The sequence below is a fragment of the Peromyscus maniculatus genome, chromosome 4, assembly GCF_049852395.1.
Source record: "Peromyscus maniculatus bairdii isolate BWxNUB_F1_BW_parent chromosome 4, HU_Pman_BW_mat_3.1, whole genome shotgun sequence".
NCBI classification, from domain to species: Eukaryota; Metazoa; Chordata; class Mammalia; order Rodentia; family Cricetidae; genus Peromyscus; species Peromyscus maniculatus.
The window spans coordinates 55,150,551-55,174,287 of NC_134855.1; the positions used below are offsets into that span (position 1 = coordinate 55,150,551).

At 44.8% G+C, this 23,737-nt stretch overlaps 1 protein-coding gene across 3 annotated transcripts in view; it reads right to left on the minus strand.

The window, feature by feature from the left end:
- Sestd1 (SEC14 and spectrin domain containing 1) overlaps positions 1–23,737 on the minus strand; it is a 96,747-nt gene that overhangs the window by 64,138 nt on the left and 8,872 nt on the right. Inside the window, exon 2 of one of the 3 annotated variants that reach the window (XM_076569747.1) lies at positions 17,493–17,585. The exons of the other annotated variants lie outside the window; for them this stretch is intronic. The gene's annotated coding sequence lies outside the window, so the exon portion shown is untranslated. The remainder of the gene's footprint in view (positions 1–17,492; positions 17,586–23,737) is intronic. 3 annotated transcript variants of the gene reach the window in all.

Genomic DNA, 23,737 nt, shown 5'->3' on the forward strand with positions numbered 1-23,737 from the left:
ATGCATGGCTAGTTACCACCACTGACTCCACTGAGGCCACAGTCAGGGCATTCCCACTCTCACAGCCAGGTTATAAATAACACATGTCCAGACAGTCTGCAACGGCCCAAGAATCCTTCATCGGTGATTCTACCAGTATCTACAAGCACCACATTTTTTCAGAGGAGAAAAGGAGGGCCAGAGGAATAATTTGTTTAGGTCACACAAATGAACAGATCACAACCCACAGAAGTGGAACCAGTGGATCATCAAGGACCACCTTTGCATCATTTCACTGAAGTGTGTGCAATTAAAATGGCTGGATTTCGTGGTATATAAATTTTACCTTGCTAAAGCTGTCAAGAAATTTACACAAACAGAAGTATCCATTTGTAAGTCAGGAAAAATCTGGATATAACTGATGTGCATTTAAGGAGTGAAAAACAAAACTAAAAATATATAAGCAACATGCTCCCAGAAGTCCGCTCACTGTGTTGCGAACGATTAGCGATTCATCTCAACTCTGTTGTGATCAGAGCAGGAGGCTACCAAGAGCTTCAGCAGCAAAGACGAAGTCTTTTCAATACTGCACATACTTTGGATGACACTAAGGTCATGTTTTTTAAAGAGTCCCTTATCTCTTCTGGAAATGGGGAAATTAAGATCAAGGTTACAGGCAGTTCAGAACCTGGCGAAGGTGTTCACAGATGGCACTGTTTGGGTATCCTCACAGGATGGAAGGGCAAAGGGAGAAAACACTACATCTCCATAAGGCAGGACAGAAGAGTGAAATGAGTGTTTGTTCCCTTTAACCTGGAGTCCTTTGGTAAGAGTGCTAGTCCCATTCACGAGGTCAGCAGCCTCTACATCCATCACCTCCCAAAGCATACTGCCTATCACCTCCACAAAGGGAATCAAGTCCACTTTGGTGGACACTGAGTCGCCACAGCACTGGGATCTGGAAAGGGACATACACTTGGAATAGGACTGACCACTTGTCAATAATTGTTCAAAGTGGATGATAAGTAAAACTGCTTTCTTTTTTCCCTGTGTTTCTTTATATTTAAAGATGTCCCTGATAAATGCCCAATCCAAATCTTTAAACACACGAACATTGTGAAAAAGGAGCCATAATCCTTTAAACAGCACTTCCCAGTTAGCATTTTATTTTTACATTTCAAAATCAACAGAGAAGCCAGATATGGCAGCACATGGCTATCATCCCAGCATTCAGAGGGTGGAGGCGGGAGGACTGAGTTTGAGGACAGCCTGAGCTATACACCGAAACTGTCTCAAACAAACAAAAATATTAAGAGGATTCGGAAACAGACTGCATGTGCCCTTACAGTGTTCTCACATTCACCATGGTAATCTAAAGGTCTTCATGAGCAAAGACTAAGTATGTGAACCCCACTCAGGATCACCGAGGAAGAGACCTATTCTGATCCACTTCATGGGCAGAGAGCAAGACGTGGGTGGGGAGCAGCTGTGAAGTGCACAGAACTCCAGCTCTGCCGTCTTCTTGGCTCTCTAACTTCCCGGGCTTTCTCACTTTGCAGCTGATCATCTTCTCAGATGCCGCCCTCTCTATCACCACCACCATACATACTTCTTTTCAGGTGATTAATTACTAGGAAAAGCAACATATTATGTCCACGGTACCTATTCACTGTGATACGTAGACAGGAAGTAGTGGCTGGTCAGACAAGCAAGTGGATCTGGTAAGTGAAATATCAACAAATATCATAAATGTTATAGTTTGAGTCAGACAAATAGATTTCCAAACTGTGTGCATGGTGCATATTAATATTTAAGGACATGTTCTGAATGGACTAACAATCTCTCCTGCCTATGTGGTCAATAAAGACAAAGAAAGCAGTTACTCTTTGTGAGAGCAAAGCAGGTGTGGCTCTAGGGTCTGGATGCCCTGCCTGCTGGCCTAGGAGGACAGCCCCCCTCGGCCAGTGCACGGTGTGTACTTGGTGACTGTACTCCCTGCTCTTAATCACAGCACTTCTCTCATTGCGGTGCCAGTTAGCATAATAATTAGGAAGTAAAGGAAAATAAACTTAGATAATTTTAAACTAGCCCAAGCACTATGAATAGAGTGTGTATTTGCTTTGAACAGAATATTAAATTACATAGTTCACGGACATTTGCTGAAACAGCTTGGGCCCTGGCCCATTAGGATCATGAATGAAGAAGGACACTTTATAAAGTGCTCTTTATGCTGAGCCAACTCTAACTTTGGGCTTCTGGAAATGGATTACTTGATTTCACTGTGTACACATTGAGTTTTCATTATCTATATTTCAACACACACACAAGTCATTATTTAACATGCACATTTTCCATTTCCTGAAATTATACCTTAGCTTTTATTACCATAATTACCATGACCCCCATCTCACTTTTTTACTTTAATACCTAGAATGCTTTGCAACGTGTAGCTTTTCCTGGCAACATTTAGATGGCTTCCGACTCTGTCACCCCATTGCCACTTGGCAAAATAATCTGATCTGTTACCCACAAAAGAACTGCAGAGGAAAATCTAGGGTACCTCTGGATGGTTAAAAAGAAAAACTTTTACTGGCAAGTATCTCCCAGTACTTGAAGCAATAAAGCTCACTTTGGTTATCAAGCACCATAATTACTGTAACTCCACATACCAGATGGCTGACAACAGAAATTACACATGTATCCACTATAGGGCCATGCAACATGCAAAATCTTGTTTTTTATTAGTAAAAAACATAGCAATTATTTACTATACATAAAGTAATCTAAGGTTCCTGGACCAGTGTGTGTGTGTGTGTGTGTGTGTGTGTTAAAGAAAAGACAGGGGATGTAGTTCAATTAGAATGCATGAGGCCCTGGATTCAATCCACAGTGCCACAAAGTAAATGAAGACTCAGGGGACTCTTTCTAAGTATCACTGCTTCCACCACAGAAGATACCAGTTCGGCAGGTGCTCCAGACAGCACTTCCGCTTTACGGACTGCATTGCCAGCTGAGCCCTAACTGCTGCTCCATGACAGGAACAAGGTGACAACTAGATCAGATCTGGAGCCAAGTGACAGGAGTCAAATCCTGACTGTGCCTCCCACTCAGCACTACTACAATAGTATGACAGAATTCTTATATTAAATCCCCCTTTGAGCTCAAACTCACTCACACAGACTTCAAGGCTTAAACAAAGAAGAGGACCAAAGCTAAAACAATCACTCTTCTTGACTCCCTCCCTGTGGTCTTCTCTGTACCTGGGAATCTACCACAGCATCTGTCAACCACCTACAGCAGCAGTCTACTCATGGTACCCAAACCTCAACGGAAATGTGTACACTACATCATGAGTTGCCAGGCAACTTCTGTTGGCATAAAAGACATCGTATGTGCGTGCGTGCGTGCGTGCGTGCGTGCGTGCATGCGTGCATTGCAGATGTGAAAAGCCTTATCCCTATTCTGGCCTAGACTAGACATCATACTTCTTCCCTGCTTCTGAGCTGAGGGATTATACGGCGTTTTTAACTAAGATACCCTCTGTGTGTTGGGAGGTGAGAAGTTCTATTTGGGGTTTGTGAAAACAGCAAAAAAAGAGAAACTGTTGTGATGGTTCCACCTGTTATCATAAAGGGTGAGCAGTAAAAGTGGGCTTGACTTTATTACAGGGGAAGGCTGAAATCCCTGAGGATTAGTCTTCATAAGAAAAAGCACGCAAAGTTCATCCATCATGAATGCTAGCTGCTACTATACACTGTGTTATGGAATCAGATGCCCACTCTGTTCTCAGTAGGAGAAAAAGTATCATGTGACACAGTTGCACAATTCATAAATTAAGCAAGATATTGGTAACCATGCACGTCTGTATCTCCCAATATGTCTTTCACAGTCTGGACAGACTAACCAGTCAAGTAAAGCCACTCTAAGTCTGCACCTTCACTACAACCCCAGGACAACTACTAACTTTCATTAAGGTAGAAACACAAACCATGTTTCTGTGGAGATAGTTCTAAGGATTTTCCCTTAGCCCCTAGAGAATGAGAGTGGATCTAGGAGAAAAGGAAAGTCGTGCAGAAGAAAGAAGACAGTAACAGAAGACCTGACACTAATCAGAATTGTCCATAACGGCAAGGCCACCCTAGGTGAAAACTCCCTGAAGAACAGTTGTGACAGCAGCAGCATTTATCAAGACTGGCCAGCAGCAGACTCGGGAGGGCAAGGCTTCAAAGGTGTGTAGGTACCAACTTGGCCAGAGGATGTCAGTGCCTGCTAAACATGATGTCTTACATGCTCAAGAATGCTTCTCAAGACATTAGCATCTGCACTGAGGACTAGTCAAACACACTGCTCTCTCCTTCATAAGAAGAGTCACTCAACAGACTGAAGGCCCAAACAGAACCCAAAAGGAAGGAAAAGCAGAACTGTCTGTCATTCTTCTCACCTCATTCTTCTACCCTTGACCTAGAACTTACAACGTTGCTGTTCTGAGTTCTCAAGCTTTTAGTGTCAGACTGGAAGGCACAGCACAGGCTTTCCTGAGTCTCCAGCTTGTAGACAGCAGACCCTGGGGCAGTGCAGCCTTGCAGCCTCCCTGACTGTGTAATTCCATCCCTATGAGACAGCAAGAGGGAAAGCGAGGGCACGCTAGCTCTCTCCCTCCTTTGGTCCTACTTCTGCCTCCATTACTATGTGCTTCCATTTATTGTAAGAAAAGAGAGAGAGGGAGGGAGGGAGGGGAAGGGAGGGAGGTTGAAATAGGAAAGAGAAATAACCATATTTACCTACACTGGCAATGAGAGCAACCTTAATTCAGTCTACTAAAGAAACTGTCCTGTTTATAAACACAGCCAGAAGCCATCTTCATTCATATAAAGACTGTATTTTCATTTACAATAAACTAGTATAAAAAATAAAATTAGAACATGCAAACTGCTAAAAACTTAACAAGAACAGAGTAAAAGGCCTTAATAATTTGACAAATGGAATTCTCTCTCTTTAAACAAACATTTTGGGGACATGAAAAGACACATCTTAGATCAGAAATTTTAAGTCTAAAAGCAACGGCAAAAAGAAATGAGATGACTGACCACAGCCAAGAAATAGAATAAAATGGAAAGGTCTTATTGGCACTGAAGGCAGACTAAGTTACTAAATATACTCAAATAAAAACTAAATTAAAAAGGCAACCTGGTGGTCACACAGATGGCCTGCTTAAACTAAATGGGTCACAAAACAAAACCTACAACCGTGTTCCATAAAAGGAACTGGGGAGTGGACAGGGATGAAGGGAAAGAGGACAGCAGTACGAATACATTAGATACCTGTGTGAAACTGTCAGATAACACAATCCATAAAAAGTAAACTGGGACTTTCTCATCTTCTAACATTCTTTCAGCAATGGAACATCCAAAGCCAACAAAACGACCTGTTCAGCTGTTATTACAGCACGCTTGTCTCGAGCAGCACACTCTCACTTTGACACACACTACTCCCCTCTTACAGGTCTCTCTCCCCCCTTACTAACTATGTTTAAAAGGTTTGTTTTTATTTCACGAGTGTTTTTCCCTGAATACATGTATGTGCACATGTGACAACCCGGTGCCCTTGAAAGGTGTCAGTCCCTCAGTGTTACGGAGGTGGTAGGACTCTGTGTGGATGCTTGAATGCTAAGAACGGGACCCCAGTCTTCTGTGTGAGCAGCGCGCTCTTAATCACTAAGCCATCTCTCTAGCCCTCATTTTTAAACCTGTACTGAAGACATTTCGTGGGGCTGGAAAGACAGAGAGAGGTAGAGCGGGTACTACTGTTCCAGAGAGTGGAGTTCTAGTCCCAGCATCCATATCTGGCAGCTCACAGCTGCCTCTAACTCCAGCCCCCGGGGATCAGATCCCCTCTTCTGGCCTCTGAGAGCACTACATTCATGCGCATGGACAGACAGACAGATAATTTTAAAATAAACAAATAAATAATAAAACATGTCTTAAACTTCAAACTAGCTTCATTTAAAAAAAGGAAATATGCAAGGTGCATGTAGAAAAGACAAAAGGAAAAAGGGCAATATTAAAATAAGAAGTGGAAGGAATACGTTTTCAACCACAGTAGAAGACATGTTACCTAAGACTCTGTTTCTGCACTATTTATTCATGATCGGAAAATCCAACTGGAAATAGCCTATGTTCACATAGACAGAAGACTGGCTGAACTAAGAGTGGATAGGATAAAATTACACAAGGGAGCCAGGCTTGATGGCTCCTGCCTTTAATCCTAGAATTAAAGGAAGAAGCAGGCAGAACTCTGTAAGTTCAAGGCCACCCTGGCCTACAAAATGAGTTCCAAGCCACTGAGGACCACAGTGAGAACTTCTCCTAACAAAAGATAAGAAAATAAAAAATAAATAAATAAAGACGCCACAATAGACTGGCACATAGGTCTAAAGCTAGGCAGTAAGCACCCACAGCAGGGGAACCCTGAGTATGTTTAGTAAATAAAGGGAAAGTGGTTCTCTGGCGCCTGGGCCTTCTCTCGGGCTGATTTTCTCCTGATTGCTTGTCTTGTCCATCCATGATGTGCTGGTTTCCATTTTATCTTATTATATTCTATTTTGTTATACTTTACTATATTATCCCTAAGAAGCCTGTTCTTTTCTAATGAGGGACAGAAAGGGAGTGGATCTGGGCAGGGGGGAGAGGTGGGAAGAAATTGGGAGGAGTAGAGGTGGGGGAAACCACAGTCAGGATATATTATGTGAAAAAAGAAACTATTTTCAATAAAAGGAAAAATAAATATAAAGACATTTCATCTAAAAATAAAAACACTGGCTATATTTAAAAACAAAACAAAAAATGAACAAGGATACACATCTATCGGCTCCACTGGCACAAACCGATACAAGGGAGCAGCTAGAGAAACTGCTGAGAAGGAGGGGAAGGTGGGGTCGGGGAACAGCTGGAACGCAGCAGCAGGAGAAGGGCGGCGCCAGTGCTGGGTCTCCAGCTCTGTATCAGCCTTTTCAAACGTATTAACATTTCACATGCTAACAACAGGAGGGGCTGCAGGGACGATACAGTGGTGACGAGCCATCATTGCTCTTGCAGAGGACCTGGGTTCAATTCCCAACACCCACCTGGTGGCTCACAGCCATCTGTAACTCCAGCTCCAAGGGTTCCGACACCACTTCTGGCCTCAGTGGACACTGCACCCATGTGATGCAGTGACATACATGTAGGCCAAACACATATACACATGAAATAAAGATTAAAATGCGGCCAGCTTGTAAGCACAGCACAGCAGGAAAAGCCTAAGTGTGTTTAGCAGATCAAAGGAAAGGCGATGCTCATTCATCTCCATTTGTGTAAAGAGAGACGGTACAAAGGAGGAACCACTGACAAAAAGTGGAGAAGAGAGGAACGCCAGCGAGGTGAGTGGACGCGGACCTCTGGGACGGAACCCAACAGGAAGAGCAGTCATGTTGGAGTTCAGGTGACAGACTGATTGACACTGAAGGGGGAGGCCCACGGGACCAAGCTTCTCCTAAGCTCCTTCCTTTTCAGACATACTCTCAGGCTGTAAGTGTGAGAGCTACAGGATCACACTGGGTTCCAATACATGGCTGCAGCGTACATTGCCGGCTGTGTGTTCTAGGGTTGAGCCCATAGGAGGTCATGGAAGAGAGGAGCCAGGTGTCTTACCGTCAAAGAGGGGAAGAGGAGGAGACTCCCAGGATCCTCAGGGATGGCTGGATTAGGGAAAACAAATACAGTTTCTGTTGTACAGAGATAGACTGGGGGAGCAGGGTGCCCCAGCCCTGTCCACTGAGAGCACTGATGGTTACTTCATGTGCTAATTGTGACCCAGAAACTGAGTGCCACCTGCTTGATTAAACGTTATTCTGGGTTTCTGCATGGGTATTTTGGGATAACATTAACAATCTAATTTGTACAGTAAATGAGTTTGCTTTCCATAATGAGTTGGCCTCATGTAACCAGCTGAAATCCTGAATATTAATAGGCAAAAAATTGTAACCCCAGTTAAGAGCCCCTCTTCAGCAGCTATACAGCCTTCACGCCTGCTCTACGAGGTCAGCCCTTCCTGCCTGACCACCACTGAAGCACATCAGCACACCCTGAGAGCTGGCCCACACTCACCTTGCAATTCTCAAGCCTCCATCAATACACAGACACAGACGATGAAATAAACACGGGCACAGGTATAGACAGACGTACATATCTCCTGTTGGTTTGGTTTCTCGGAGAACTCTGATTAATCTAAGGGCCTAAAAGCAATTCTCTCTCTGTAACAATAATGCAAGCGCCCACATCCTGATTTCTAAATAGCATTTCCTTGAAATAAAATGAAATGAAATGAAATAGGATTCCTTGAAACTCTAGCAGATCCCAAAGGTGGATAAGGCATGTATGGGAGACTGTGGCATGCCTGCCAGAATGTAAATGCTAAAAGATTTATGAGCCCTTGTCAAAAGGACACCGAACAATCCAGGCAAGAATCATGACTGTATGTTCAAACTCATAAGTAAAAATATGAGAACTCTGATATTTGCAGACTCAAAATACCATCCCACAAGGTAGGGTTATTAATTATGAAGGGACAGTCACCCGACAGTGGGAAAACCTGGCAGGCATCGCCAAAACCAAGAGATGAGTGCACATGACCAGTAACGGAACAATACACCAGCAGAGGCCTCCTGATAAGACCCGGGGCATCACTGCTGCAGAACCACAGCCAAAGGACACGACCCAAATCTAACGATGAGGAAGTATCCCACCCACCTCGGTGGTGGGTGTGTTAAAAGGGAGCTGGCGAGTGTTCTCCCAAAATGTCTGTGCAACACAGACTGAGAGTGTTCTGATTAGAAAGGAAGAGAGCATGACACCAAAGCAGTATGGAACATAAAACAGAGCCAAGAAAATAAGGTTCGTCTCTGACTCAAAAGGACACACTAATTTGAACAAAATCTTTATGTTATCCATAATAATTTCCTGATTTTACATTATATTATGATTATATAAGAAAATGCCCAGTTTGTATTTCTGGAAAGGTATGTACTAAAATACTTAGGAGTAACAAAATACAATATATACAAATCGCTCTCAAGTGGCTCAGAGAGAAATAATATCCCTTTGTTGCTTAATGAAGAGTAAATACAGTGCTGGGTATGGCACATGCCCGTGACCCCACCACTCAGGAGGTATAGGCAAGGGACCGAATGTTTGCTGCCAGCCTTGGCTACATAACAAGATCCTGTCTCAGAACACCGAGCCCTGGGGTCTGGGAGGCGGCTCAGTCCGTCAAGACTTGCCCTGCCAGCATGAGGTCCTGAGTTCAGATCTTCATGGGTTCCTAAGGAACTGAGGTGACAAGTGCCAGGGTGCCTCCAGGTTCCAACCCCACTTCCACTGGAGTCCTACGATTTCCCCTCAGATATGTTCTCCACAGTCGGAGCACACTGGATTTCCAAATCTGTGCGGTGAAGCTTGGCCGTACAACATCGCCAGGCAATTTTTTAATCATTAAAAAAGTGAAAATAAAATGTCAGGCTCATGGCACACACCTGTAATCCCAGCACTGAAGAGAAAGAGAGAGGAGAATCCTGGGACTCACTGTCCAGCCAAAATCAATGAGTTCCAGCTTCAAAAATAAGGTAGGGAGTGAATGAGGAGGACACCCGTGTCGACCTCTGGGCCCCATGTACACACATATGTACAAGTACATAAATGCATGTGAACATGCGCGCATGTGTACACACACACACACACACATACACACGCACATGCACGCACGCACGCACGTGCATGCACCAATGAGCTAAACAGATGAATCTCAAAAGAAAGAATACTGATGGCCAATTTTTCAACTGTTCAACATCCTTAGCAATCAGAGAAATGCAAATTAAAACTACTTTGAGATTCTTTCTCACTCTTGTCAGATGGTTTTCATCAAGAATACAAATGACAAGGAATGGCTCTGGGAACGTGGCAAAGAGGAGCCCTTAGTCACTGCTGGTGGGAGTGTATGCCGGGGTGGCCACCATGGAAATCAGCCTGGAGGGTTCTACAAAACCAAAAACAGAACAACAACATGACCCCGTACTAGCACTCCTAGCATACTCAAAGGAGTCTGTACCTACTCTGTACCACAGAGATACCTGCACGTCCACGTTCACTGCTGTCCATGCATAATAGCCAGGAAACTGGATCAGCTAGACGTCCATCAACAGACGAATAGTGAAAATTGACACAGACACACAATGGAATCTTACTCACTATAATGAAAAAGGAAATCCATAGGAACATGAATGGAACTGAAAAATATTACTTGAGGTGAACCATATTGCATTTTCTCGCTCATGTATACACCCTGGCTTCTAGTGCATATGCATGTGTGTGCATGTATGTATACACATGTGCATTTACATATGTATGTGTGGGTTTAAGTGGGTATGGGTATGTGTGCGTAAGTGGATGTTAGTGTGAGTAGAGGGCAGGAAACGTAGGAACGGCCCCATGAACGGTCAGAAGGGGTCTTTGAGGAAGAGTTGTGGAGAAGGTAACAGAACACGTGTAATATGCAAGGAGAATTCTGGGAACTGAAGAGTCCAAGTAGAGAGGGGGACAACAGGGGAGGGGGAGCAACCAAAACTAAATATGCAAGAAAACATCATAAGGAAATCTGTTACTCTGTATGCTAATTGAAAACTAAAATGGAAAAAAGGAGACAAGACCAAGAGATATAGTTCACGGGTAGAGCACTTACCTAGCATGTGCACAGCCCTGGGTTTTAGTTCCAGCACAGGAAAAATAAAATACAGAAATGGAGCTGACATTAGGAGACCATAAGGTAAAGACTGTATATAAGAATTCTTCAGATTCTTTTTGGTTACTGTTCTGTTAAACCCTAAATTATTTCAAGATGAAGGCGATTTAAGTAAAACTCCAGTATTCAGAAGTTTCCCCATATTATTCCACAGCACACACGCATGTTCACACATGTCATAAAATCTAATGGAAAAGTCCACGGTGTTGTTTGCTGTGCCTTCCACACAATCGAGGCTGCACAGGCTGCGTCTCCACCTTCCCAACGGCACCGCTGCCTCCTGACTGGACAGCCTCTGGGGGACTTCCTGACTGCACACCCCTTTCAATCAAGCTGCAAAACAACCTGTCCCCTTACTGCTGTACCTGGTGTGAAGTGGTCGAACCTCTACTGGACTGTCACAGGGCAGTTCTGTGGGACCACGACCCTGGCTCTTCAGCTGTGTGCCTCTCACCAGCAACACAAAATCACACCTCTGCACTGATGCCCTGGGCTCTGCCACCATCTTGCTGCAACACTTTCTTCTGCATGGCTCAGTTGCTCTGAGGAATCCCTATCTGCCTTTAAAGCCTTGCCTTTTGCCTCAGCAGTACAGCGCTCCCTGACAAGCGTGAGGGCAGATGGGCGGCCTCCTCTAAAGTAAGCTCACTGAGAAAACTGATCACACCAGTCTAGTTGAATTTCTCAATATAAAAAGTCCTCAGATAGTGTTCAATAATATGAGTAATTGTATGCACACATACACAACATGCAGAGAGCACACAGTAAAGACTACAGACATTCGGAAGGCCCAATAATGTTTTTCTGAAAAAGGAAGAAAGCTAAGAAAATTTTTTTAAAACTTGTAAGTCAAATATACATCGTCAAGAGAAATGGCACATGCTTCTGCTCACTAAGTAATGTAAAATCGAACAAGTCCCACGTTTAATGTTTTATCTGATGCAAATTTTACATTTAATTTCCATAGTTTTATGGTAAAGGACATTGTCTTAGGGTGTCCATTGCTGTAGACGTTCTTGGGTCTTACTCCCGTCTCTGAGGGAAGTCAGGGCAGGAACTTTAGGCAGGAGCCTGGAGGCAGGACCTGATGCAAAGGCCACGGAGGAGTGCTGCTTCCTGGCTGATCCTTGTGGCTTGCTCACGATGCTTTAGTATAGAATCCAGGAACATCTGCCTGGAGGTAGCACCTCCCACAACTGGCTGGGCCCTCCTCATCAATCACTAATTAAGAAAATGTACCATAGACTTGCCCATGGGCCAATCTGGTAGGGATATTTTCTCAACCGAGGTTCCCTCTTCCGAAATGACTCTAGCTTGTGTGAAGCTGACACAGAACTAGCCAGCACAGGCACTGATGCTCACGGCCTTTTAAATCATGAACTGAGGTGAGGTGGAAATCAGCACGGTGAGTAAAATGGTATAAAAACCGAAGGCAGTTGCACTTTCTATTTAAGAACAACCACCATCTTTTTGTCAAAGTGCTTTAAGAGATGTGACTCCCGACTCTAAATTCAGTCCTATTAAAAATCCAGTCCTGAATCGTACTGTCTTGGTTCTAAAACCAAACCCATTATGTATAATCTTTTATCAGAAAAGCAGTCAAAGGGAGCATTATCAGTGTTAGCTGCCCTTCTTTCCACTGCACATAATACAGGAGAAATGGAATTACTTCAGTCTTAAAGCAGACATTCTTAAGCTATTAGTGACACAATGATCCAAGTTAAAACTTCTCTGGGAAAAAAAAAAAATCCTGTAAAACCTAAGTGTGTAAAACCCTGAGCACAGACATTAGCCCTGTCCTGGGAGGCTTCCTGACATTTCTCAAGCTTGCTGATGACCAGTGTGACTTGTGGGATTCATCTTCACCCACCTTGTCCTTCCCATGTGTTCCTATCAGAGTCGATGTGGCATTGAGCATCCACTAAATATCCTTGCTTGAGCAGCGAAGGGACCAAGCCAACCTCACTTATCAATGTGTCTGCCTCTCCCCAGTGAGTCCTGAGATTGACAACACAGACCGAACACAATGAGTGTAAGGCAAACGGCTGAGTTAGTTTGGAGGCTTTATCACATTTGTTTATTTGGGGGAGGAAGAGGGCGCATGCCACATGCACACCCAGAAGTCAAAGGACAACCCATGGGAGTCAGCTCTCCTTCCATCATGTGGGTCTCATGAATGGAATACAGGTCCCTGGGCTTATCTGCTGAGCCCTATCTAGGTAACTAGAGAATTTTGTTAATGGCGAGTTTTAATAAGGCGTTACTTTGCTTTCTATAGGAATTATGGAAGTGTTTATAGTCTATGACAAGTGTGGATAATTAGACCGCAAATATGCCTAACACAGCGATAGGCCTGTTTCCAGTACCATGAAACCTCAGACCCTCCCCTCAGTGTCTGGAGGTACAGAGACTGCCCAGCCTCCACACACTAAGACAACAGTCTATGAAGCTGGCAACCATATTCCCATCACAAAGATGGAGATCCAATCATGGATTTTTTGAAAATTTGAAATGATATTGTAGATAGTACATAACTATACCATGTAACACATAGAAAAGGCTTAGATTCTATAAAAATATACATTAAAGAAAACACACAGCATCTACTACTGTTAGAAAAACAGAAGCTGGTGAGAATTTGACAATAATCCAGTCAAGTCTCTGTCATCTACTACAACGCACCAGCCCCTTGGTGGTAGGCTCTCAGCCTTGGTTTCCTTCAGAAACTGGAAACCCAATGTTTGCTGAATGACTAAGTAGAGGCAAGTTAGTATCATTTTATAATTCTGCCTGCATCTTACTTCTAGAGGTCATACACAAAGACCTGAGCTAAATATGCATGCCCAAACTACAGAACTAGAACGCAAACTCCTTCCTCAGAGGAAAGGCACCCTCACAGAAGTTAATTGGATTCTTATCTGTCTTCTATTTTTATCTCCATGTTCTCTATTAACTGGCCTCTTTTCTCTGTCTTCCTCTGACTCCCCGTCTTTCCTCAGGCTGAAACACCTTCCCCACCACTACCAGAAACCAAAGCCACCCGCCTACACTCCTAACACGAGACCCTCAAGAGTGCCCCTTACCAACTGTTACCACGGGCAACTGCCAATTCCTTGTCTGCAACCAGAGATTCTTAGTCTCAGTAGCTGTGTAAGTTATTGTTTGGACCAAAGAGAACCCTAAATAGATTAAGACTGCCTTGGAGTTGGTCATGGTGTCACACATCTATAATCCCAGCACTTGGGGGCAGGGACAGGAGAATATAGAGCTCAAGGCCTCTGGGTCACAGAGTACAGTGGAAGGTAATCTAAACTACATGAGAAAGGATCTTTAAAAAAACAGAGAACCACGAATTTCAATTGCACCTGGTGATGTACCCTATAATCCAAGCAACCAGGAAGGTGAGGCAGGAAGAGCCCAAATAGAGCCTAGCCTGGGCTCACTGCAAGATCCAAGGCAGCATGGTCTATAGTGAGAGCCCTGTCTCAAAATAAACAGCAAACAAGGAAAAAGATAGTTGACTTCATTTAAATAATATATACAGAATTTTACAGTGTCTGTTCTATTCCTATAAGTACCTTTTTAAAAACTCAAAGGAATTAAAACAAATCTTTGAAAAATTAATATAGGATTTTATCATTTTTGAGTTGTCTAAAAACATGACGATGGTTATAATACTGGCTGGCCACTTGATGGAATTTAGAATCACTATGAAAGCAAGTCTCTGGACATGTCTGTGAGGGAACACTTGCATCAGGTACAATGGAGAGGGACATCCCACTCAAATGTGGGCAGCGCCGTTGCCCAGCCTTTGGCTCTGGACTGCAGGCACAGAGCACATGAGCTGGGCAGCAGCATTCTGCACCCTCCTTCTGTGCCAAAGCAGCCTGGCCTCCCTGCTGTGACGGCTGGGCCCTGTAACTGTAAGCCACAATACCCTGGCTCTCCCTATGTTGTCTGTGAAAGGTATTTTGTCACAAGAACAAGAGAAATAATTAATATGGATATCTAATTTCACAAACTGATGTTCTCTCTTTGCAAAACAAATACTATTTCATATAACGCTTTCCACAAGGTAAGTAAGCCATTTGCAGGATGTGTGTCTTGGTTTCCTTTCCTGTTTCTGGGATAAAAATACTCTGATCAAAGAAACTTAACAAAGACAGAGTTTATTTTAGCTCACAGTTCGGGGTATGACATCATGGCAGGGAAGTCAAGGGGCAGAGCTGGAAGCAGCTGTTCACACTGCGGGATCAATGCACCCTGCTGCTCAGCTTCCTTTCTCCACCTTTCCAGTCGGGATCTAAGGCAGGGAGTGCTGTCACCCACAGGGGGCGGGGCTTCCCATCTCTGTGTATGTAACCAAGACAACCCCCTAAAGGCCTTCTCAGAAGCCTGCCTCCCAGATAGCTCTAGATTTTATCAATTTGACAATACTAACCACTATAAAGCACAATTGAATTTTCAAAGCAAAAATTTTAATGACAAAGACTTTAAAAAACAAAACTTAAAGGCTGCAAATGGAAGCATTCCAAGACAGAAGTTTTGAGCAGCAAAAGCCATGGGTGTTCACTTATATTTTAGCCAGACTCCACATTAGAGTTATAGAGGGAGTTTTCAACAACTGTCTACACCAACTGAACTGGAATCCTGGGGTTTCAGCCCAGGCACAGGAATTAATCCAAGGCTTCAGAGCTGACCACAATGCATTCAAAATTACTGGCCAATTCTAAGAATTAATACATTAAAATATTAAAGTATTAACTGGCACTGATACTTTATTTTAAAAGAACTGTCATTCAATCAAATGCCAATCTGTATTTAGCATTCCAGTGTTTAAATCCAATACTCAACAAACTAGACCCTCAGTTTGATGGTGTCACGGAGACAAACAGGAGACTCTGAAGTGTAGAGGAGATGGAAGGTCAAGTAGACTGTCAAGGGGTGAACATCTGACTGAGAAACTCTGACAACATTAATCTACATGCAAAGAAAGTGTCACTGCACAGGTTTTTAAAAAGAGTGGCATGGTGGTCCTCCCAAAAGAGTATGGAAGTATTTTTTTTCCTTTTCCTTTTCCTCTTCCTGGGTACAAATAAATGCACAAGACATTTACCAAAACAAGCATAAGGAGTCAGTGAAAGGAACAGACAAGAGCCTGTCTGGGGACCATGAGACCCAAAGAACAACCTACCATGCATTCAACAGAGTTCCTGTCCCTTCACCGCATCTCAGACGCAAAGGTGAACGGCTACCAATGAAAACCCCAACAGAAGGGCGGGCTACCAACACAACTGCAGCCTTGGGCCGGACAAGGACAGGCAGTGAGCAGGGCAGCAAACTTCAGACAGTAATTACGCTGCACCCCAGCCAGACAGGACAGGAAACACTGCACTCAGCCTTACCCCACCTGCAGAAGGCCACAGAGATCCAAGAGTCTCATCTTCCCCATGTCCCTTTATCTCCACCCCATGTGCAGGTGGAACCCACATGAGGACAACATTAGAATTCCATCAAAGACTAATGCAGCCTCAGTGCCGGGCATGGTGGTACACAGCTGTGATGTCAGTGATTGGAAGTCGGAGGCAAAGAGATCACCTGGATTCAGGAGTTGGATGACCAGCCTGGCAACACAGCGAGACCTTGTGGTGGTTTGAAAGAAAATGGCCCCCAAAGGGAGTGGCATTATTAGAGGTGTGGCCTTGTTAAAGTAGGTAAGGCCTTGTTGGAAGTGTGTCACTGTGGGGGTGGGCTTTGAGGTCTCCTATGCTCAAGCTACTCCCAGTGAATAGCCTGCAAACCAAGATGTAGGGCACTGGGCTACTTCTTCAGCACCATGTCTGCCTGAAAGCTACCATGTTGCACCAGGATGACAATGGACTAAACCCCTGAAAATGCGAGCCACCCCAGTTAAATGTTTTTCCTTTAATAAGAGTTGCCACGGTCATGGTGTCTCCTCATAGAAATAGAAACCCTAAGACAGGTCTGGTGTAACAAACAAACAGAAACTCCAACCATCCATTTTGACCATGGCTAAAACAAATGAGAAAAACAAAGTCTCACTAAAGAAACACAAAATCTTAACAAAGAAACAAAAGCTCCCAGGAAGTGAAAGGGGAGCTGGACACAGCACACAACCTGCAGTGTCTGTAATCCCGGAAGTCTGGAGGCTGAGGCAGGAGGATGGGGAGCTTGAAGTCAACCGGGAAACATGGCAAGTTAAATCGACTAAATCGCAATGAAAAAAAAGGGGGTGAAAAACCATAAAAATGAGAGGGGCTACTGAACTGACAGCACTCAACAGTGACGTCACGGCTGGCTCATCACGCAGTGCTGTGACTCGTGGACAGGTGAGACATCTCGGTGAGAGGGCAGGGCACTGCACACAACTCTACAGGCAGAAAACAGGAGAGCAGCTCTCCAAAGATCCAAGGGGCCAAAACAAAAATCGCCCACGTCAGCCTGCTCCCAGGAGTGAGGGGAAGGGAAGGTCGGGTAAAAATGTACTAGGAGAAATCACAAGACTTTCGGTTTGGCAAGAGACAGATACACACACACAGGTTCAAGAAGTTAAGTGAAACCTAAAGAGGACAGAACCCCAAACATCTGCTTCACGCCACAGCATAATCAATCTTCTGAAAACCAAGGACAAAGGACGCATTCAGAGAAAAATGGGATCTTACCCGGTGTTCTGAAAAACAATTCAAATGAAAGCAGGCCTCTCTTCAGACACCATGGTAGGCAGAAGGAGCCGGCAGCACAATATTTTTTAAATGCTGAAGAAAAAAACAAAAAAATAGGTTGTCAACCCAAACACCTATACTCAACAAAATATATGTTGAGCTCAAGGGAAAAATTAAGAGATTCAGAGATGAAAGGAAGCTGAAGAAATTTGTCAACAACAGACATAGTTTAAAAGAATAGGTCAAAGAAATTCGTGTTAACAAAGGAGGGAACCATACCTTATGAGGAAAACAATGTGATGAGCAAAAACATTGGTGAATACACTTTTTCTGAGTGGTTTGCGCATGGGAAATATTTTAAAGCATAGGGTGCTATTGGTGGGGGAGGGCTCTCTTCAGGAGGCAGGACTTTGCTGGTAGAAGTAGGACACTGAGCCCAGCCTCCAGTTCCTGCCGCTCTGTCTCCTGGTCCCCACGATAGGAAGAGCTGCTGTGGGATGCCCCTGATGCCCGGATGTCCTCCAAGCTCTGCCTGCCACAATGGAGGAGAAATCTGAAACCGTGAGCACAGCAGCATCTTTCCTCCCCTAAGTTGTTCGGGCTGCCAGGAGTCTGTCAGAAGACAGCAAAGGCTGAGAGGGGAAGAGGCGGATGAGGCTTCCGTACCTCACCACACTGGTAAACAGTGACAGTGGGCTACAGGAAGTACATGCTCTGACGATGAACAATGACAACATCTGGAATCACCTGAGAGACAAAATCTCTGGGCACATCTATGAGGGAAATTTCTACATTGGGTTTACTGAGGTAGAAAACACCCTTCAAGGTGGGTATCACCATTCCATGGGCCGGAGTCCAGGCCTGGATGAAAAGACTTGAGCTGAGCACCAGCCTCGGCCTCTCTGCACCAACTAGGAACAGAAAAGAAAACAAACAAACCAACAATACAGACTTCCGCCCTAACAGCAAATACACTAAGTGTAAATAATCCAAATATACTGAGAATATATTCAAGAAACATGACCCAACTGTACGCTGCCTGTAACAACCGTCACAATTTATGGAACTGGGGATTGAATTCAGGGCCTCAGGCACACTAGGCAATCACTGACCTATAAGCAAGCCTCATTTCTTTCTTCTTTTTAGTTTGAGACAAGATCTAAGTTGGCCTTGAACTTACTCCGCAGTTCAGGCACACCTCAAACTGATTCTGCCTCAGCCTCCTGAATAAACGAGATTAGAACACACACCACCTACCCCAACTTAAGCTCACCACAGAGTAACTACAGAGGCAGGCTGCAACTAAAAGAACGTAAAATGATTAATCATGTAAACAGTAGCCAAAGGAATACAGGATGACCTCTAACAACGTAGAAAGCTGACTTCGGAGCAATGGAAACATCAGACACAGAATGAGGGCTAATCCATCAAGATACCGCACACCCGACTGTGTGTCCGACAAACAGCAAAGCCGGAAACACAGGAAAAACGGAAGAACTGTAGCCCACAGTCACAGCTGGACACTCAACAGTCAGCCTCCCTCCCTTTCTTCCTCCCCTCCTGTACCCCATTTCCTCCCCCTCACTCTTCCTCCCCACCCCTCTGTCACCCTGCCCCTGACCCCTCAAAAGTTCATAAACAGAAAACCAACAACAAACAATATAGAGCCCAATAGTCCCGGATCAACCAACAATTCCTAACCAACATGTATGGGGCAGTGTATCAAATAGCAGAACGTACCTCTCTGCATATCTTTCAAAATGTCCATGGACGACATCCCAAGACGACCCCAGGCAATAGAGCAAGCCTCGGGAACCATAAAACAACTGAAATCAGACGGAATGTACTCTCTGATCACAACGTAACAAGCCAGAAATCAGTAACAAAGATGAAAGGGAAATACATTTTCAACTATTTCAAAGCCAAGGAGCAGTTTTCAAATAATTCTCGGGAAGACGGTGACCAAAGGGGGTGAAGGTACAATTCACCGGGAACCTAGCCACAGTCGGCCTCGCTCCAACTCCGAGCTTACGTGTGATGTAAGAACTGGGCTCCCATTATAGACCTCATTTCAGCACGTACTGCTTGCTGGTTAGGTAGGCACTGTTTATATTGAATAGGATAAGATCAGGATTTTTGACTGTTTTTTTAAGTTCCGTTGTGGTGTTAGAAGTGCTGTTAAGAGGCAGAACACATATTTTCATGCACAAAGCCCCGAGTTCAATCCTTAGCATTGCCATTTCAGTTCTTCTATGGCTTGAATCACTGAATTGCCTGATAGAGTAATGAACACACACAGGTGGGTGTGTTACCAATGCTTCCCTCACCAGCCTGAGCTTGGCACTCAAATGTCACCAAAGCAGCTGCAGGGCCTGGCACCAGTCTGCACAACAGATGTGCTATACACAGACTGCTAGGGTCCCCCAAAAGTCCTAACCCTCAAAGTGAGGGTCCTGGGCAATGGGCCTCTTGCAGTTGACTAGGTCGTGAGGACAGGACTAGCACCCTCCTGGGAGAGATGTCCAAATCACATGACCAGTACCCAAGCACAGAGGAAGCAAAGACAGGAAGACCTGAGTTTACTGCTTACTTGGGCTGCAAAGCAAGCTCAAGGCCAGCCTAGGCAACCTACTGAGACTCTCGCACGTTTTAAAATGCAAAGAAGGCCAAGCATACAGTGTGGGGTAAGGCACCTGGTCTTGTGTGTATAAGATCCTGAGTTCAATTCTCAATGCCACAAAACATGAGAGACCCCAAAAAGCCCCTTCCTGCCTTCCTCCAGGCAAGGCCATGACAAGAAGATGGCCATCTACGAATCCCATCAGACACCAAATGTGACACTAAATTCTCAATGCCACAAAACATGAGAGACCCCAAAAAGCCCCTTTCCTGCCTTCCTCCAGGCAAGGCCATGACAAGAAGATGGCCATCTACGAATCCCATCAGACACCAAATGTGACACTGCCTTTATCTCAGACTTTCCTACCTTTAGAAGCATCCCAAATAAACCTGTATTGCTCACAACACACCCAGCATATAGCCTGAACAAACTAGATAAAAATAGCAGCCTGAACAAACAAAAACAGATGTAAATTATGAAAGTTTCTGTCCTACCAACATTCTTTTTTCTAAAATATCTGATCTCAAGGAAGTATTAGGGGAAAAAAAAACAAAAAAAAAAAAACCAAAAACAAATATCTGCGAAGATGACTCACACTAACACATGAGTAACTGCTGAGCTTGAATAGTCCCAAGGTACAAAAACACTCACCCGAAGGACATTGTAACAGAAACTGTGTGTACAGACAGAAGCCAAGTGCTCTCTCTCTCTCTCATCTACGCAACTCAGCTGCCCCAGGGCCTATCACACCCTCCAGGCCCGTTTCTAACCTGACAGTTCGAGTATTTAGGATGTAACTGGGATACAAATCCTGAATCACAAAGCACTGATAGTGCCTTCCTCCTTGCTACAAACCCAGATCCTGAAGGGGCTTTGCCACCTTTCCCACAGAGGAGATAGCCCGGAAGCTGTTGTCTGGATAAAGACAATCCAAGCCCCACCAACATTTGTAAACTCTGGCTGGTCCCCTCAGCTGCCATTAAAGCTTACTCCTGTCTCCTAAGTGCTCTAGGGCATCCGTGTTGATGGTATGGCCAGCCCCCAGTAGTCTGTAGTCTGTCCTCTCAAATTAAGACAAAAAGACTTAGGCGGGACTGAACTGTATTTTAAGGCAACAAAGAGAAATTCTGACTCTTGGATTCAGCCGGGCTTGATGGCAACGGGTGTTTCCTTTGCTGAGTCACTCTGTTTCAGGACAGACTCAGATTCCACTGAAGTGTTTGCCTTCCCCTCCTCATTACCATCCCTTCCCTTCCCTCAGTATGGTGGCCACGTTTGTAACTACACCATCACCTAAGTGCCAATAATGGGTTCCAGAGTGCTGGAGTGTCCACCCTGTGAGGGTCAAGTAGGAGGCACACATAATGTGCTAGGCTTACCTCACAGACTCGCCAACCCCAAATCCGCAGAAACAGCAAAGGACTGATCGTGCTAACCCCAGCCAGCTGAGAACTAACCAGCTGCCCATCTCTCTAACAAACCTAGGGGCAGCAGGTTGTCAGGAGAAAAGGCTCGTCTGTGTACCCCTGGAGGTGATGGCCCACCACTGGAGCGCCACTGCTTGGAAGTACAGTGGGTGGGGTGGGACATTACGGCAGGCGCGCAGAGCACAGTTGTTCCCCTTATCACCAGGCAGAAAAAGAGAGTTCCCAAACCTCTTTGGGACTTGCCTCCAACGACCCAAAGAACCCGCCACCAGACCCCAGCTCTTAAGGTTTCCACCACCTGCAACACCACCAGGCTGGGCTCCAGCTTCTGACACATGGGCCTTTGACAAATATGTTAGATCCAAGCTTCGCCCAGAATGCCCAGGGCTGCAGAAGAAAACAAGCGGACACCCAAACACCAGCAAGCTGGGGAAAGCAGACTCTGCTCTGGCTCTGAAGCAATGGGAAGTAGGGGAGGAAGGCAGTGTGGTGATGACGCTACCAGACAGTAGAAGTATCAGCCCCAACTGACTGGCAGTGGTCAGACCTGCTGGAGCACACGACAGAGAAGGCAAACTTCTACAAGTGGCTGATACTGCTAATCATGGTTCTCTATGCAAATGGCTTTTATTTCATGCCTGATTATTATGCAAAATAAATCTGCATGTTATGAATTACGTCCGACTGATGTGTTCTGAGCTCCTAGCCCTCTCTGGGCACCTTCCTTCGTGGTCAATCACAAAGCTGCAAAGCAGCGGGACCCTCCTCCTAAACTCTAAGCATTCCCAGTCACCAAGCTGGCCAGTCAGGAGGCTGGCAATGTGGAATCCCAATGTTCGGCTGGTCTGCCCTGAAACTACAGTATTTTAGTCTTTCCCAAGCTATTCCTCACCTCAACAGTTTCCTGTCACTTCCCAACTAACGAGGAACAAATGAGTTCTGAAAAGTCAACATCCAAACCAAAGATTATGCTTGCTTAATGGCTTGTTTGTCCAAGACAGGGTCTCACTATATAGCCCAGGCTAGCCTGTAACTGTAACTCGATATGCCTCTCTGGATTCCCTTGAACTCAGTGGCAATCCTCCTGCCTCAGTATCCCAAGTGCTAGAATTATAGGCATAAGCAAATCCTAAACTCTAAAATACTTCACTTTGAAGAGATGTTAAAACCAATTCACAACAAAAGAAGTGACCAACAGACGGACAAAGATCAAACAATTTGTTTATAAAATTAGCACGGTAACACCACTCTTCTCAGATACCCCTGGTCAATATTCAAACTACTCCTTCCATGGAGGGAAACTCGGCAATTATCTCCAGAGATGAGAACTGCAAATGCCAAGAATCTCCTAGTGGCTCATCTCAGTCGTCTACTTGACTGTATCCAGAATCAACTGCACCACAAGCCACCTCGACGGTGCTGTAAGGGACCCAGCCTAACTCCAGGCAGCACATCCTGGTGGCTGTCCACGCAGAAGGGTCGGCAGGACACTGCTCTTGGCCTGCTTGCTCTCATCTCACTCTCGGTGACAAGTTCATCTGTCCTGTTGCTGTGGCATTCCTTCCACGCTATTAGAACCAACTTCTTTGAGATTCCAACACAGACTGAGGACCAGCAGCTCTCTAGGACTCCTCCAGGCATCGAGTGCTAGAATGGACTGCTCAGCCATCCACGTCATGTACTGAGTGACTATGAGACAGCCACTGCTGGGCTGGCCAGACCGCATCCTGTCAAGCAATCTAACACATCCCCTTGGAATCCCTATCTTCACTCAATCAGCTCTCCTCCTCTAAAGTGACTAGTAGAGACCTAAGTTCCAGTTTCTAGAACTACTCTGACATACACCTTCCACTCCATTATCTGTGAAATAACAAAACAGTTAATGATTACAGTACTATTCTAACAACCAAAACAGTAAAAATTTAATAATAATAAGCATGCATCTAGCATTAGAATCACACCAGATGCTTCCCTAGGCATCTCACACATTTTCTCATTTAATCCTCCCACAACTCTTAAAAGTGGGTGCCAGGGAAAAGAGACCCAAGATGACACTGTGGGGCAGAGCTAGGGTTTGGACAGAGGTGATCAAGCTCCCAAACCCAGTCTGAACCATTATAGCTTCCTAAATCACCTAGTTACTGTTACATGGCAGGGCTACAGAAAACAAGCAGCAGGCTTGACTACAGAAATAGCAA